The sequence below is a fragment of the Vigna umbellata genome, chromosome 4 (assembly GCF_029865625.1).
Source record: "Vigna umbellata cultivar VRB3 chromosome 4, Vumbellata_1.0, whole genome shotgun sequence".
NCBI classification, from domain to species: domain Eukaryota; kingdom Viridiplantae; phylum Streptophyta; class Magnoliopsida; order Fabales; family Fabaceae; genus Vigna; species Vigna umbellata.
Window position 1 is genome coordinate 64986964 of NC_142168.1, and position 16462 is coordinate 65003425.

The 16462-nt window shown below is 35.1% G+C and overlaps 1 pseudogene; it reads right to left on the minus strand.

Moving 5' to 3' along the window:
* Window positions 1-10224: 10224 nt before the first annotated feature.
* On the minus strand, window positions 10225-10903 carry LOC124826376 (inositol polyphosphate multikinase beta pseudogene; annotated as a pseudogene).
* Window positions 10904-16462: the final 5559 nt, after the last annotated feature.

The window sequence follows — 16462 nt, forward strand, 5'->3', positions numbered from 1 at the left end:
GTATTAAAGCTTGTGCTTTGGTTGGTGGGAAGAGAAGAATGAGGTCAAAATTTATTTTCAATTTATTATTATTTATTTATATATTTAATTAATTAATTCATATATTTTTGGGAGAAAATTAAGTGGTTGCTTGAATGAAGGCAGTATTTGAAGTGGCGAATAGAATTTCGACACGCGCGCGAGTGTTACTGTCAGAGTGAAAGAAGATTTGGCGGGTATTTATAGAATATGTTGGAGCCAGTTTATTTTTTATGTTTAATTTAAAGATATTTTAGATAAATTATGCAATAGAAATTTTTTATAACTTTTTTTTTTCTATTTTGAAAATCCTTGCAATTTAAAATAATAAATTAAATACTAATTTAAAATAAAGTTAGATAGGTAGATAGATTTTTCTTATAGTAAATACTTTGTATATAATATTATGTTGATTGAAAATTGAATTATGAATATGATCATGAAAAAAATGTTTTGAATTAAATTAACTCAATTTAGTAAAATGGTTATCATATTTGTGGGTGTAATAAAATTAAAAGAATTTAGTTCTAAATTGTTCTTCTCATTTTTGGACGGAATGTTACTTTTATTCACGACAACAAAAAATGGAATGACAGATATTTATTAATTATGAATTTCAACTATAAAACAAAAAGATTTGCTCTATGAAAGTTAAATAAAAAAATACATTTTTTTTTTGTGAATGTAACTTAGTCACGTGGAGCGTTACCTGTTACCAATTTATTGACGTTCTCACATAAATTCCAAGAAATATGATAGGTGTGTGAGATGTCGGTGTCTACTTTTTTATAATAATAATAACATTTTAACAAATTTAAATTTGTTTTAATTTGATAACATATTATATGTGGTCATTAAGGTTATCTTCATTGCAAAATTAATTTTTCATGACTCATTTGAAATATACTCACATCATATATAATTTAAAATTTTTAATTTTAGATAATAATCGAAATTACTTTGTTATAATCCAGGACTAAAAGAGTAATAAAGAAATAGTACTAATAGTTTTTAAAGATGATACTTGATTATTTTATTATAAAAAAATTACTTATAAATAGTTTTTTAATAACTGAATTTTATTTTATAAAAAAATTTGTCGTTATATAAGATTAGAGAAAATAAGAGTTTTAAAAATAAAATAGTTTTGATATTTTGGATTTTTGTTTGGAAATTAGTGTTTTTAAGTGTATATTTTTGTTAGAACATAATTGTTATGTTATTTTTTTATTTTATATATTTTATTTATATGGACAAAAGAGTCTTTTACCTGTATTTAATTGGTGTAAAAATTAATTAAGGAGTGACTTGTGTTTAGAAACTCTAAATCAAACCCTAGAAAATAGAGGAAGAGAGGAGATTGTCGGTTTGGGAGAATGAGAGAGAGAACGCTGGAAAACTCTTAGTGTAAAGGAAAATTGGTGGTGTTTTAGGATTGTAGATAACTTATGATTGTTTAAGGTATGAGGAAACTTACCTTTTGTTTGTTTATGGTTGTATGTTATATGTGTTCTTGATTATCACTAGTACAAAAACAGCGTATAACGTCACGCGTCCAACTACTGAATAACCAACGTCAAAAATGAGCGGTGACATTTTTGTAAATAAATACAATTATTATACATCGTTTAGAATTGTAATTCGACGTAAAAGGATATAAAATGTCGAATTCCCTTTAAATTCGACGTCAAAAAGTTAGTGAATTCAATAAAAATTTGAGCGGGAGATTGAAAATTCATTCACTTTATCTTAGCGTGCGATACCCTCTTCTCTTCTCAAACTTTTCTTGAACGAAGTTTGACGAGCATCACATGTAACCTTTCTTTCATTTGATACAAATGCATGTTAATTAACTACTTTATGTATGATTTTTGTTTGTTTTAACCGATTATTTTCGTGCTCTTCTCCTTCATAGGCGCATTCTGCTTTCTCTCTCACTGGTGACGAAACTTTATTCCAACCCACCTTTTGAAGGTTAGTTTTCGTTTTCGTTTTGAAGAACTTATGTGTTGAACTTGTTTGTTGTTTTTTTTTTTTGTTGAACTTGTTTGTTGTTGTTGTTTGGTTGAACTTGTTTTTTGTTGTTTGATTGAACTTGTTTGTTCTTGGTTATTATTGTTTGTTGTTGATACTATACTACACGTTCATAGTTCATGTTTTATAAAATACCAAACACTGAAATTTGTTGTTTTTTCGCTTTTCAGGTCTCATAGAGTTGTAAAAAATGATCAGAATTAAAAAAAACAAAAAAAATTGATTAACATCGAATATTGACAAAATTCGACATTAAGTTCATGTCGTACGTTAACAAAATTCGACGTTAACTTAACGTCGAATTTTTAAATTCGACGTAAATTTAACGTCTCCTAATATGATGTCGTTTGCGAATTCGCCGTTAAAAGTCAAAAATATTTGACGTTGTACGCGATTTTTGTACTAGTGTATCTTGATTGATAATCCTTGTTTTGATACATGTGTATATGATTATCATTATCTGTGGTTATTGTTGGGTAAGAGTTTCTGTATGAATGGACATAGGGTTTGTGTAATATTTGTGATGAGTTTTCCTTATGAATGTATTATGTATGTTTTGTTGTATTATCCCAACAAAAGGTTTGATGCTACGGGAGAACAAAGTTATGATGTTTGGGGGTTTCCATGCTAATATATGTTGTAAGTGTTGGGTTATTGGACTCCCTTCCTATGTGTAGAATAGGCCAAATAATGTGGACCATTATATATCACGTTGTTTTAGTGGAGATAAGTCAGATTAGTAGGGCACAATAGACTCATTTAAAGGGAGGGAAAAACCAAGTGAAAGAGAAAAGAAGAGAAGAAGTCATTCTCGCATAACATAAAACCTACACTAGTGTTTTCGTCATTGTAAAGTCGTTGATCGTTCGATCAGGCTAATTTTTGGACAATGGGTTCCAAGTGAAAGGTTCTTCATTCTAACCGTTCGGATCCTCAATCGAAAGACTAGTTTGGGAGAAAAAAACCTCGCATCATCAACTCTGTTTTAGAGAATTTCATAAAATTTGCACTGGTGTTTTCATTGTTGTGAAGTCGTTCACCGTTGGATCGGGCTGATTTTTGGATAGTGGGTTCCAGACATATGGTTCTTCATTCTAATTGTTCGAATTTTCAATCAAAGGTCTAGTTTGGGAGAAAACAACCTTGCATAGCAACTCTGTTTTGGAGAATTTTCATCTTCTTTGTTTTCATTTGTAAGCATTATGCTTAGTTAGTTTGCTGATTGAAAACCCTATTTGGTTATTTTATTGGAGACTCTTTTGCACTCTATTATTGGGGGTATAACAAGTCAATGATTGGATCTCGATGATTCAAGTGATGTATTATATGTGTTTGAGTATGTTTACATGAGTATGTGATGCTTGAATGCATGTATGACGTGTTAACTATGTTTCCACGTGATCTAGGGTGATGTATGTATGTTTGAATGCTTGAATCATGTCTAGGCTGTGTTTCGATTTGGAAATAATCGATTATCATTAATTATAATCAGTTATCTATGCCTTGGTTTTGAGTGTGGTTTTAGGAATAACCGATTATCTAGGATGGTAATCGATTATCCCTTCCTATATGATGTTTCTTGGTAAATTTCATTGAGATAATCGATTATCTTAAGTAATAATCAATTATCACAGTCAATGGCGAATTTGATGAAGAATGGACGTGAACCAAGCGTGAGGAGCTGTGGAACATGACGATAATCAGAGATTGAGATTAATGGTTATGTTTAGGTCAATTTGACTTTTGGTTAAGAGTGAAGCATGAGTGAGTGTTGAGATGTACCTAAGTATGTGGTTGATGAACATGAGAGTAAAGGATAACTCTACATCTCTTTATGATAAGGGGAGCATCATTTTCTTAAATGGTGTGTAAGTGTTTTGATGTTCTTTAGCACATGCTTATTCCATTATACTTGTTTTGTCATTTTTTTTTGCTAATGCCCAAAGGGGGAGAGTAATTGGAAAACATGTTTCTTGTTGGTCATCATAAAAAAAGGAGGAGATTGTTGATAGGGGGAGATAAACTTATCCTTTATATATGTTTTTTATGATGAACAAAAGAATGGTTTTATAGTATCTTGCACAACAAATGGCATAACAATTGTTTTATCTTTATTGTGTTAATGCTTGATATATGAATTCATTGTTTGTAAATGAATCATGCTTTAAACATATTGCACATATGATTTCTGGTAGAAATAAACGGTTAAGTAATGTATATAATCTGTTAGATTTCTCCATATATCATTGTATGCTTAACAGGGGCAAACAACTATGTAGTAATCGATTACATAAGTTGTATAATCGATTAAAACTCAAAGCTATGCCAATATATGTTTCATTAGTGTATTGATCTATTTATAATGAAAATGGATTTGAAACTTTGCTTAAGTGTTGACATAACTGATTTCATAACGAGTTAAATATGTTTCATATGTCAAAATCAATTTTATTTAATAGCCTGAACTGTTTTAATAGTCAAATGAATTTATTGTTGGCTATGAGAATTATATAATCAATTGTATTCTCTGGATAATCTATTAAAATCAAAACAGAAGCAAATCTAAGAGAATCTGATGAAGCAGAAGGGAAAGCTTAACAAATTACATAAGTTTCGTAATCGATTATATTGCATTAGGATTCAAAAAATCCTATAAATAATTGTCTTGTGCGCTGTTTGAAAACAATTGAATAGCAATCAATTTCATAATTAACATTTTTATTGATTTTTATATACAAGAGCGTCCAAGAAGTGTCTTGAAGAATCAAGGATAAATTTGAGTTTCATATACATCAATATTCTATCAAGAAAGTGTGCTGAACAAGTTCTGATTCAATCTACGCAACTGGAGTGTGCTTAAAAGATCAATTTCATCTTATACAATCTGTGTAGTATGTTCTTGTGCTGGTGTGCCAAGGGAAAGAGCTGTGAGTGTTCTTTGTGAGAGCTGTGATTGTTCTCAGTGTGGTAAGAGTGTGAGGGTGTTCAGCTCTTGTTTGCTATAGTGATTTTGAGTGTGGAGAGAAGTACATTGAGAGATGATATCTCTGTATTCTTATTAACTCTATCATTATAGTGGAATCTCTTCAACTAAGGTTGTTGAAGGAAGAGTGGATGTACGCTTGGCCGAACCAGTATAAACTGCTTGTACAAATCTTTTTCTATCCTTTCTCTTTTATTTTGAAAGAGTATAGTCTTCCTTAGTTTTCTGTTTAGTTTTTTCCATTGTAAATTGAGTCTTTTTCTTTTTAGTCCTAGTTTGTCCTTGCCTAGAAGGGTAGTTGTCTAAGTGTGGGGTGTGATAACTCTCTAGTTTTGCTTATTTTCCACTTTTAAAACTCTTTTCTTAGGCTTCTTTAGGTTTTAATTATTTAGAAATAGAATAATTTAGTGTAAAAAGGTAAAAATAGGCTTTTAATAAAATTAAGTTAATTTTCTCTTTTTAGGCCAATAAAATTAGTTTTTAAAGAATTAGATTCTTTTTTCCTTTTTAAAAAAATTGTAGAAAAAAAATAGTTTTTTAGAATAGGTTATATTTTCTATTATTTTTTTTAACTCTTTTTTAATTCAATTCTTTGGGCTGACTATTACTAAATTGGGCCACTGCTTAGGCTGAGTTGAGTGCTTCTCCCTACACCACTACACCCTTCTTCATGCACCTCCCCAGTTTTTCGTAATTCCAAAAGTAACCTTAAGTAAATATTAGTTACTTTTACTTTACTTTTTCATTTTTTTTTCAAATCCTAATATCATTCTCGTTTCACACGGTCGCACCCCACCCTACCGCCACATTTCATTTTCTAAATTCTCTCTTTCCATCTTCTTCTCCTCTCCATTCTTTCTCAGTACCACTCCAACCCCTTCTTCACCTTTTCAAAAAATTAAAAGTGCACCACCATCTGGGCAACACCATTTTCGTGTTTTATCTTTGCATCCCTTCAACACAACCCATCATTCATCTTCATTCCCACCATTTTTCACACAAATAAAATCACAGAGCAGATTCAACCCCATGCTCCATTCATCATCATCATCATCATCATCATCAACCAATACATTTTCCTTCACCTTTACCCTTCATGTTCATCTTCTTTCTCACCTCTTTATCATCTTCAACAAATTCCAAACTTCAACCTTTTTCCTCCAACATCTTTTTCATCTTTTTTCTCCAACAAAACCATTTTCTAAACAATCATTCAAGGCCATATCATTTTCATTCCCTCCATGTAGCTAGCATTCTCGTCCAACACATACAAACCCAATCAAAAGAGAGAAACATTTCGAACAGAGAGCGCACTAGGGAGGCAGTGCGGCTGCCAACTCCCGATTTGTATTTCGAATGAAGAAAGAAGTGTCGATGGTGGTGGTCCCGAAAGCGAACAACAGTGTGACCCAAAGATGAATAGGGAGTTCACGTCTTCGCCAGCGGTTTGGTCCGCAGGGAAGATGCGCGACGACGGCAGCGGCGTTATGAGCTAGGTAGATGGGGACGTAAGGCAACAACTTGTAGCAGCTGAAGTCGTTGGAGAAAGAAGAAACCCCTATTCTTTTGCGAAGGGAGATGAAGGGCAAAACATACTAGAGTTTGCTGGAGTGCTGGTGCAGGATAAAGGGTCACATTATATAATAAACAATTAACAATGCTCGAAACGTGAAAGGGATGTACAAATTCGTCAAACGAATATCAACATCCGTTGAAGGAGAAACACATGTCCATATCCGTTTGCCCATCAATGAATGCTGATATTCGTTGACAGATATCAACATTCATTGAAGGACAAACGGATGTCCATATCCATTGACGGATATGGACGTTGAAGGCCCAACGAATCTCCCATTTTCGTTGAGGCCTTCAACCACGGTAGTTTAATTTTGACTGAGGGGTATTTGTGAAATGAGTAGTGGAGGAAGAAACATGTGGTGGTGTAGAGAGAAACTCTCGATTGAGTATTAGTGAAACAATGTGTTTTGTCTGAGAGGTCGTTGCTGCCTTAAGAGGTTTGAGGTTTGAATGTTCATTACCCATATGCAAATAAAAAAAAAAACCCACTATGCTAGGGTTCGTTTCGAGAGCGAGAGAGATGAAGCCTGAAGAAGATGATCGGAGCTTGAATCAACGAGATGCCAAAGTGATCAAAGGGTTTAGATGCAAGCTCATAAGCAAAGTGAATGAGAGACGTCCGATGGGAAGTGCGAAGCGCCGAGAGACGACATTTTCTTTCCCTTTCCCTTTTTCCCATTAGTTTCTCACCCTATAAAAATGGGTTTTCTTTGTAAAAAAAAGTATGTACAGTTGTAGACAGTGGTGAGTAGAGTAGAGTGTAGAGAGATCTCGAGGGTAGGGTTTCTCTTAAGTTTTCTTTATGCGATTTTGGAGTAGCTTTGTACTGTAATTATGGACTTGAATTGAGCAATCACGGTGGTGATATCCCATGGTTTTCTTTGCCAAATATGTTAGAATTAGTCATTTCTTTTTGAGAGCTAATAATTGGATTTCAGTTTTAATCTCTTAGACTTTACGTTCTTTAATCATGATCCCTTTCAAGTTAAACTTGTAATTTACTGCAACTTTCTTTTACTTTCCAGATTGGATTCATTATTTCAATTTATTCTAGCTTTTTATATAGGTTTATGTTCATTTAGCTTAGTTCAATTTTAGTATTTTCTCTTTTGCTTAATTTCTTGCTTTCTTTAAAATAGTTTATAGGTTAGATTTCCTTTTCCTTTTTAATTTCGTTGTTTTCTTTTTAATTTCCCACCTTGTCTAACACTTAATAATTAGTAAATAATAACAGGACTTTACTTAACACTTTAAACTTTATTTTATCCGAGTCCAAGGATTGATATATTGGTTGTCTCTATGATATATTAGTAGGAACCAATTTTATTTTATTTTAAGTGATAAAAAGACAGTTTAACAAACACCTTGGTAAGAGTGTCGTTTTCATGCTTAAGGGATTCGATGTTTTTAACACTTTCAACTATAGTTATATCTTCTATAAGTTTTCTTATTTTGCAAAAGGGTTTTCTCCTTCTCCTTTTTAGAGGTGCTTAACCCTTTCTTAAGATTACTAACATTTTGTTGTAGCAACTTTACATCATCCTTAGATGAAGTTACTTCTTCTTTCAAAGTATTATTTTGGGTTAAATATGTTTTTAGTCCCTAAACTATTGGTCGTTTCTGGTTTTCGTCCATCTTTCAAAGTAAGGTACAATTTGGTCCTCATTCTTTTCGAAACGTTCGTTTTAGTCCTTGGAATTTTGGTTTTAGTCCTCATTTGTTGCTAAATGAGGACCAAATTTTTAAACAGTGTTTAGTTTTCGAGGACTAAAACGAACGTTTCGAAAAGAATGAGGACCAAATTGTACCTTACTTTGAAATAGGGACGAAAACCAAAAACGGCCAATAGTTTAGGGACTAAAAACATATTTAACCCTATTATTTTCTGTAAGGAGTTATTTACACTATTGTTGTAAAAACCTGTGTGTGTTAGACAATTTAGATGAATATGAAAGCATATCATAATATGCATGAATAATTGAGTGTAGGTTGATAAATCTACCTCGTCATCAGAGTTGTTTGATGTACTTTCAGTATTTCCTGCCACGAGGCATACTTTTGCTTCCTCGTCTTCATCTAATGTGTCCAGGTCCTCCCAAGTGCTCATCAATAGTTTCTTCTTTTCATATTTGGGACCGACTGACTTTTTCTTCATATATGAAATGTCTAGGTTTGTTGCACTCATAGCAGACAATTAAGTGCTCTAGTCGTCTGTCCTTTGATTTGTTCCTTGAGCTAGATCTAATATGTCTGCCATTGAACATCGTGCCTCTTTTTTCCTCCACATAGAATGAAGCTTTCTCGATATGAATGAAAGCTCCTCTTCTTCGTTTTCATCCATGGAGTTTTGTTCATCATTCGACTCCTCAGAGGATTCATCTGTTCTAGAGCTTTGGTGGGGGTCCTCATGATGGCTTTAAGCACAATACTCTTCTCCTTTTTTATTGATCCATCTTGTAAGAGTTTAAGCTCATGTACTTTTAAGATTTTGACTAGCTTTTTTAAGCTCATCCCATCGAGATTTTTCGATGTTCTGAGCGTTGTAACCGCTGGTCTCCACTGTTTGGGAAGACTTCGAAGAATTTTATCAATATGATTGAAGTTATTGTAAGACTTCCCCATAGATTGGCATGTAGAGACCGAGAGGTTGAGGTTGACACGTACAGATGTGTCGAGGTCGAACAAGATCGAGATATGGTTTAGGTCAACCATGGCCAAGATATGGTTGATGTTGAACAAGATCGAGGTGTGTTGAGGTCGAACAAGGCTGAGATATGATTGAGGTCAAACAAGACTAAGATATGGATAAGATCGAATAAGTCGATATTGCAAAAAAGTCTTTTTGCATTGCCATTAGACAGTTACTTAGTTTTAGTAAGTACAAATCGTGTATGAAATTTTGAATAATTATTAAAGTTTAAACAAAAAGAAAATTTTGAAAAGATTTATTAATCAAAATCCGATAATTGTTTTTAAAAATTTAATTTTTATTTAAATTTTAATAATTATTTAATTTAATTTAATATTTTAATATAATTTAATATATTTAAATATTTTAATTAATATAATTTTATTTTATATTCCATAAATAATTATTTTTAAAATTTTGTTTTTTATTTAAATTTTAATAATTATTTAATTTAATTTAATATTTTAATATAATTTAATATATTTAAATATATTAAATATTTTATTTAATATAATTTTATTTTTATTGTTATTGTTTATTTTATCTTTATATTTTTAATATAACTATTATTATAATATAAATCATATTTTAATAATGGTTTAATGTCTCTGTAGGTCCTTATTTTGGTCCGGAATCTCAATTTAGTCCTCTTTCTTTTTGGCGTATCAATTGGATCCTTGTTTTTGTAAAATTGGAGCAATTAGAGACCTGTCATCAAATTCAACAAATGCCCATTTAATTGTGCATCAAGTGGCACGAAGAGTGTTTTCACTAGTAACAATGTGCGTTACGTGGCATGGGGAGTGTTTTAACTATAACACGTGGAATTAAAAAAGAATTTTGTATTAAAAAATATGAAAGCACATATGTTAAATGAGCTTTTGGGAAAGGGCACAGGGGGGAACTTATTACGATTCCCACCTCAATCATCCGTGTTCCCCTTCTCCTTCTCATACACCACCAGAACAGAACATGAATAGAAGTGATAGAGTCTGAACCTGAAACCACGCCTTCAGCTCCGCCAACCGCTCCAAGACGGCGTCGAAAACCTCCGTCGCAAAGTCGCAATCGGGGTCGAAATGGGAATCGTCAGAGTTGGAGGAGGAGACGAATTTGCGGAGGACCAGGGCGACACCCTCGGCGAAGAGAGTCTGGAGGAAGGTTCTGGAAGGTTCCCAATAGGAGAGGGAGTCCTTGAAGCCGGTGAGTCGGAAGCCGAGGGGGATGATTGAGGTGGCTCTGTCTTTGCTGAGGCATTTGGCGATGTAGTCTTCAAAGTGACCGAGGTGCCAGGTTCGGGAGCCGATTTTGACGTCCATGACAGAGGGTTTGGTGTAGGGGGCGATGAGGTCCTAGAGGAGAAGGTGGGTGTGGGGGTCGAAGCCGTCAGAGGCGGGGACGACGGCGGTGCCGTGGAATGCCAGGAAGAAGGGGCGGATGGAGGGTGGGACGGCGAGGGAGGTGTAGAAGGAGAGCTCGGCGGAGCCCTTGTCGTGTTCCTGCAGTGGCGTGTAGAACTTTCCAGAATCGTCCACCAGCGGACCCAGAACGTCGTTCTTTGCCATGTGACCCGCCACCTAGTGCTCCCACACCTTCAACATTTTCACAATTCCGAAACGGAGAAGAGAGGTATGAGGAAGAAAACACCCACCACAATACAACAAATCAACAAAACCAATTATACTGTCTGGGGAAGTAGAAAAAGGTTGGAGGAGGAGAAGTAGAAACATTAATCAGTTCGGTCTGCCTGGGGAAGAAACAAAATTGGATTGATGTGTGGAGGGGTTCGTGTTTAAATGGAGCAAGACGTGAGAGAAGTACTGGGAATAGGTTTGGCTTTCGGATAGAAAAAGAAATTTAATTAGAAAGAAGGAGAGTTGGAGAGAGGTGCAGGCCGTAAATTGACTAGAATGCTAAAATTCTTTGTGGAGAAGAGAAATAGGAAATGATTATCTAGTATTGGGTGGGCCCCATGTGTAGATAAAGTAATTTAGGTTTTAGAAGGGTAGGATACTAGGTTGCAGTAGAAAAAGGATGGAATAATAATATTTTATAGCTTTCATATTTTTTAATACAAAATTTCTTTTTAATTCCACGTGTTATTAGCAAAAACACTTTTTGTGCCCACGTAATGCATAATTAAACGGCCGTTTGTTGAATTTGTTGGCATGTCTCTAATTGCTCCAATTTTACAAAAATAAGGATCCAATTGAGACGTCAAAAAGAAATGGGACTTAATTAAGATTCCGGACCAAAATAAGGACCTATAGAGACATTAAACCTTTAATAATTATTAAAATATAAAATTATATTAAATAATATTTAAATTTGAAATTTAATTATTATTATGGTAATGTAGAGTGTTTTTAACAAGAAATAGACGAAAATGAAACACTAGTACAATAAGAGGAAATGACACCGGTTGCTTTTGCTTATAGACACCGGTTCTACAACCGAGGCATATACAGACGAGGTAAAAAAGGTAGATTTTATGCCTCGGTTATGAACCGAGTCAAAAAGAATAGGATTATGTCTCGGTTTTGTTCGTAACCGAGGCAGTAACCCCTTTTTTTTTATTTTTTTCAGTCTGGCCAACAGCCCCTCTAGCGTCCCTCTCCATGATGGCTTCACAGTTCTTACCAATCCCTCCCTCCACATAAGGTAAGCAATCACCAGAGATGTAGACCGAGACACCCCTTGACAACAGTGCACAAACACCCTCCCACCTTGTTCCCTAAGGTCCTCAAAGTAGTCAAACACATCATACAAGATACTAGTAATGTCCTCAAAGGGACTATCTTGCAGCCACAAAGTCCTGTACACAAAATCAACCTTAAATTATACAGGACACACAAACCCCACACAATTCAACACATGAGTGAAACCATTATGGAAGACAAATCAAGTTTCAACCTTTCACCATTGCTATCATTACCTCTCCCTCCTGGGGTGGTGGCCGGTTGCGGCCACTCACCGATGTCGTCGGAGCCCGCCTTCAGCAACTCATCAAGACTCCGTCAAGCGATAGACAGCGATTGCAGCGGCAACAAGCAAGAGCGCGCCTTACAATTCTGCTGCGACCGAGGCGTAAGTGGCGGCGGAGGGAATCGCCGATTCTCTCTGAGAGGACCTTCTGCGTTGCCAGAATCCGCAAAACCCTTACCCGGTTCTCTCTATGAGGACCTTCGTCAGTCCGGGAAGATGACCACGACGCCGACCGCCAGAACATTTTTCGGGAGGCGGAGAGGTGAGCCGCGTCGTCATTCCCCACCATGCCCACTTCGTAGAGAATAAAAAAAATCGAATTTTGTGCAAAACCCACGAAAGATTGGAAGACCCCTAGGGTTACTATTTGAGAAAGAGAGATGAACCCACGAGGAGGAAAAGAGAGAGTGACGCAACGAAAGCTCGTCTGAGTCTTGAAGTGAAAAAAGGCGAGGCTTGGCGGCGAGGCAGTGACGCTGTTGCGGGAGGCAGCGACGCTGTTGCAGGAGGCAGTGACGCTATTGCGGGAATGAGAGGCTTCTTCTTGCGCGAGAACACCGGAGGCGTGGTGGCGACTGAACGGCATAGTACTGGTGACGGTGACGACCATGTTTCGAAAGGGTTGGAGAACACAGTGAGAGACGAGAGTTTGCGCGAGAAGAGAGATGGAAAGTTTTGGAAGGTTTAGTGCTGATATGAGGCTATGCTCCCTCGCTTCAAAGAATAACCGATGCCTATACTATCAAAAAATAATAAAAAATTAAAAATACAGAGGCAATTTTGAATTTATAGGACTCGGTTGACGCCAACCCGAGGCGAAGGCCTGATCTTTCTGCCTCGGTTCTGCAGATGCCCGAGGCAATATCTTTGTCAATCTGGATTTCAGCTTGTTTGCAAGGCGGCAAGAGGATACGTGGTATACGTTATGTTTCGGTTTCTGAGCCAACCGAGGTAGTAAACATATTCTGCTTCGGGCGCTTTAAAACCGAGGCATATAACTTCTCTTAAACTACGAAAATGCCATTGCGCTTTTATACGCTTCGGTTACAGTAAAACCGAAGCATATATAGCGCGTTAAAAAGATGTTTTTTTACTAGTGAAAAGATATTTATTAAAGTTAAAAATAAATTTTTTGAAAAAGTTAGAGATGTAAGATAAGGATGTGATCTTAGAAACTTAAAAATGAGATTTTTGAAGGTGCATGATGAGACATTGGAGGTGTAGGATGAAACACCTAAAATGCTTTGTGAAAGAATTGATAACTAATGATATAATACAACAAGTTGAAAAGGCTTTGGTAAACTATTTATCATATCATTCCTCTCAAGTGATTTATGGTTTTATTAAAGCCAATTAACTTTGACAAGGGTTGTAAGGACCATTAAATTCAGTAGGGAGTGGAAGCCAGGTATAGGTGTAAGGATTCAGAAATTCAGAAAGTAGAAGTCAGGTGTGTGTAGCTAAGTGACTGATCAGTTTTGACGGTAGTATATAATGAAACTTTTCAAAATTTCGTGCCACTTTACTCTTCATGCACTTCTTCTCTCTAAGTTTCTGAGTTCATATTCTCCTCCTTCTCTCTACAATTCTCTTCCTTCTTTCTACAAATTCTCACTTTCTTTTTATTTCGATCATCAATCAGGTAACGCCTAAGTCTTCCTAGTGTCAAGGGCTTCACTTTGCACCGATCAAGTTGTTGTTTTGAGCTGGTAAGTTCATCCTCTTCTTAGAAAGTTTGTTTTCCGGTACATGCAAACCAAGTTTCTGGTTGTATGCGTTTATCATATTCTTATCTTACAATTCTGATCACATTTATGGTCTTGTGGTTGGTCTATTTTCACAAATTAGTGAACCTTAGGTTTCTAAGACTTTTGGTGGTGAGCAAGTTTCTACACTGAAAGTTCTCTATCCAGTTAAGAGGTAAGGGAAGCTAGTAACTTAATTATGTTTTTCTGTGTTTGTGTTTGGAACCTCTGTTTGAACGTTTGCATGAATGAACAATTGTATGTTTGATTGAATTGTATGCAATATTCTGTGTTTGGACGAAACCTGTGAAGTGGTTGAGAAGTTCTGCAAGTTTTGTAGAAAATCGAGCGATCGGTATAGAACGACCCAGTCTGGTCATGTAATCGGGCTTAGCGGTATTCGGTTTCGTAGTGATAATCTAATTAAGTGTTGTTCGGTTTAATATTGACATTCAGTTTTAAAAGTATTCGTTTTCAATCTCGGTAGTCTTAGGGTAGGTATTATCGTTTGTTATTAGTCGTAATAGGTTTAGCGTTCGTTATTACTAGTACTATGTGTTAGCACTCGTTCTTGGTAGTACTCGGTTTGCATTGGTGCTCGGTCTTAACTGAGTTCTACTTTTGTGGATCCTTAGTTAATGACCGATCGGTCTTGTATTGATATTCAAGTGAATATAGTAGTCGGTCTAGACATAACATTTGATCGTAAATAGCGTTCGGTCTATCATAGGCTTTAATTGTTATTGACCGCTCGATCATGTACTGTCTTAGTAGTGCTCGATTCGTTACTAGCACTAGGTCTCAGAATTAGTACTCAGTCTTGTTCTTGTATCTTATTTCAATAGTGTTCGGCTTGAGCCAATAGTGTTCGGCCTAAGCCAATGACGTTTAGTCTACGAAAATAGTGTTCGTTCTAAATTTCAAGTGTTCGGTTTTAGCTTTAGAATTCGGTTGTTCTGGCGTTCAACTTCAAAGACGTTCGGCTCATGCCTGAATTTTACTCTTTACATGACCGTTCGGTCATGTTCACATATGGGGAGTGTTCTTCCGTCCGGTCTTGTTCATAGGTTATGTTTATCTTTTTCGTTCGGTCGTACTCGGAGTTGTGTTGTTGACGTTCAATTTTCTTCTATGAATGAATATTTAGTCTTTAAATGCTATTGTCGTTGTTTGACTTTGATGGGTTGAGATAGTTGTATTGATCTACTGCGTATGGGAAAATTATATTGATATTTCAACAAGGCATATGTTTCAAGTAATGTGGAAGAGAATTCCAAGGAAGAATGTCTCAGTGAAAAGTGTATTGAAGTGGTTAATGTCTTAGTGAAAAGTGTATCAAAATGGTGTTATAGTATGAATATGGATAGTGAAATTCGCGGAGTTCATCCTGATATTCTGATGATTACCAATTCTCAAGTAGAGATGGGTAAGACATTGTGTGAGAATGGCAGGAAGTCCTAGCCCATAGGTTCTTGGGTGAGTTATAACGGACTAACCTTAGGTGGCAGCTGATGGTTTTCCAGTTACTACACCACCCGAGTGCATGAACGACCTCAAGCTACATATTCATACAATCTGGATGGTCAAGTCATGTGTTCAGTTCATGCATAAAGTATAGTTTTCAGTTGTATATGCTTACCTATATTTGTTGTGGTATGTTGTAGTGTTTGGTTCTACATTGGTTATAATTGTACGAAATGTATGTATGTTTGCACAATTAAATTATATTAGCTTACCCTTATTTCCTGTTTTGTCCATTTTCCCGTTCGATTTTTCTCTTGCGATGATCGCCTTTTGGGTGTGAGCAGAGGATGTGGAGTGTTCATTGGAGCAGGAGTTGGAAGGCGAGAATCCTGCAGTTAAAATATGACCGTTCGATCATATTACTGTTTTTAGTTTTTGGATTGGACCGTTCGATTAAATTTGTAATCCTGAATTACCGATCGGTTAAGTTTATGGTTTTGAGATTGTGTAGAACTTTGGTAAAGTTTTAAATTTTATGGTTATTTTAAGATAACAATAATCTTATTATAACATTTTTAACTGTCTTACAATATTATTATATGATAACTCTTTTATATGGTTTATATGCTATATATTCTGGGATATTACAAGGGTAACTTATTACAAGGGTAACAATAACAGTGAATATCTTAATAAGTATAAGACGAAAATAAATACTTTTATAAATTAAAATTAGTTTGTGATAAAAAAAAATTCAATATAACTACTAAAAAATAATAGGCTTGTATATAAATTACTTTTAACTGACTTTTTTTTTCTTATTTTTCTATTCTATAAGTATTCTTAAAAAAGTTTCTCCTCATAAATCTCAAAAAAATCTACAGAACGAAGAAAAAAAAAGTTGCATGACAGCTTTGAAATTCATTATGGAGCCCTAAAGAACACATACCATGATACCAACTCAAA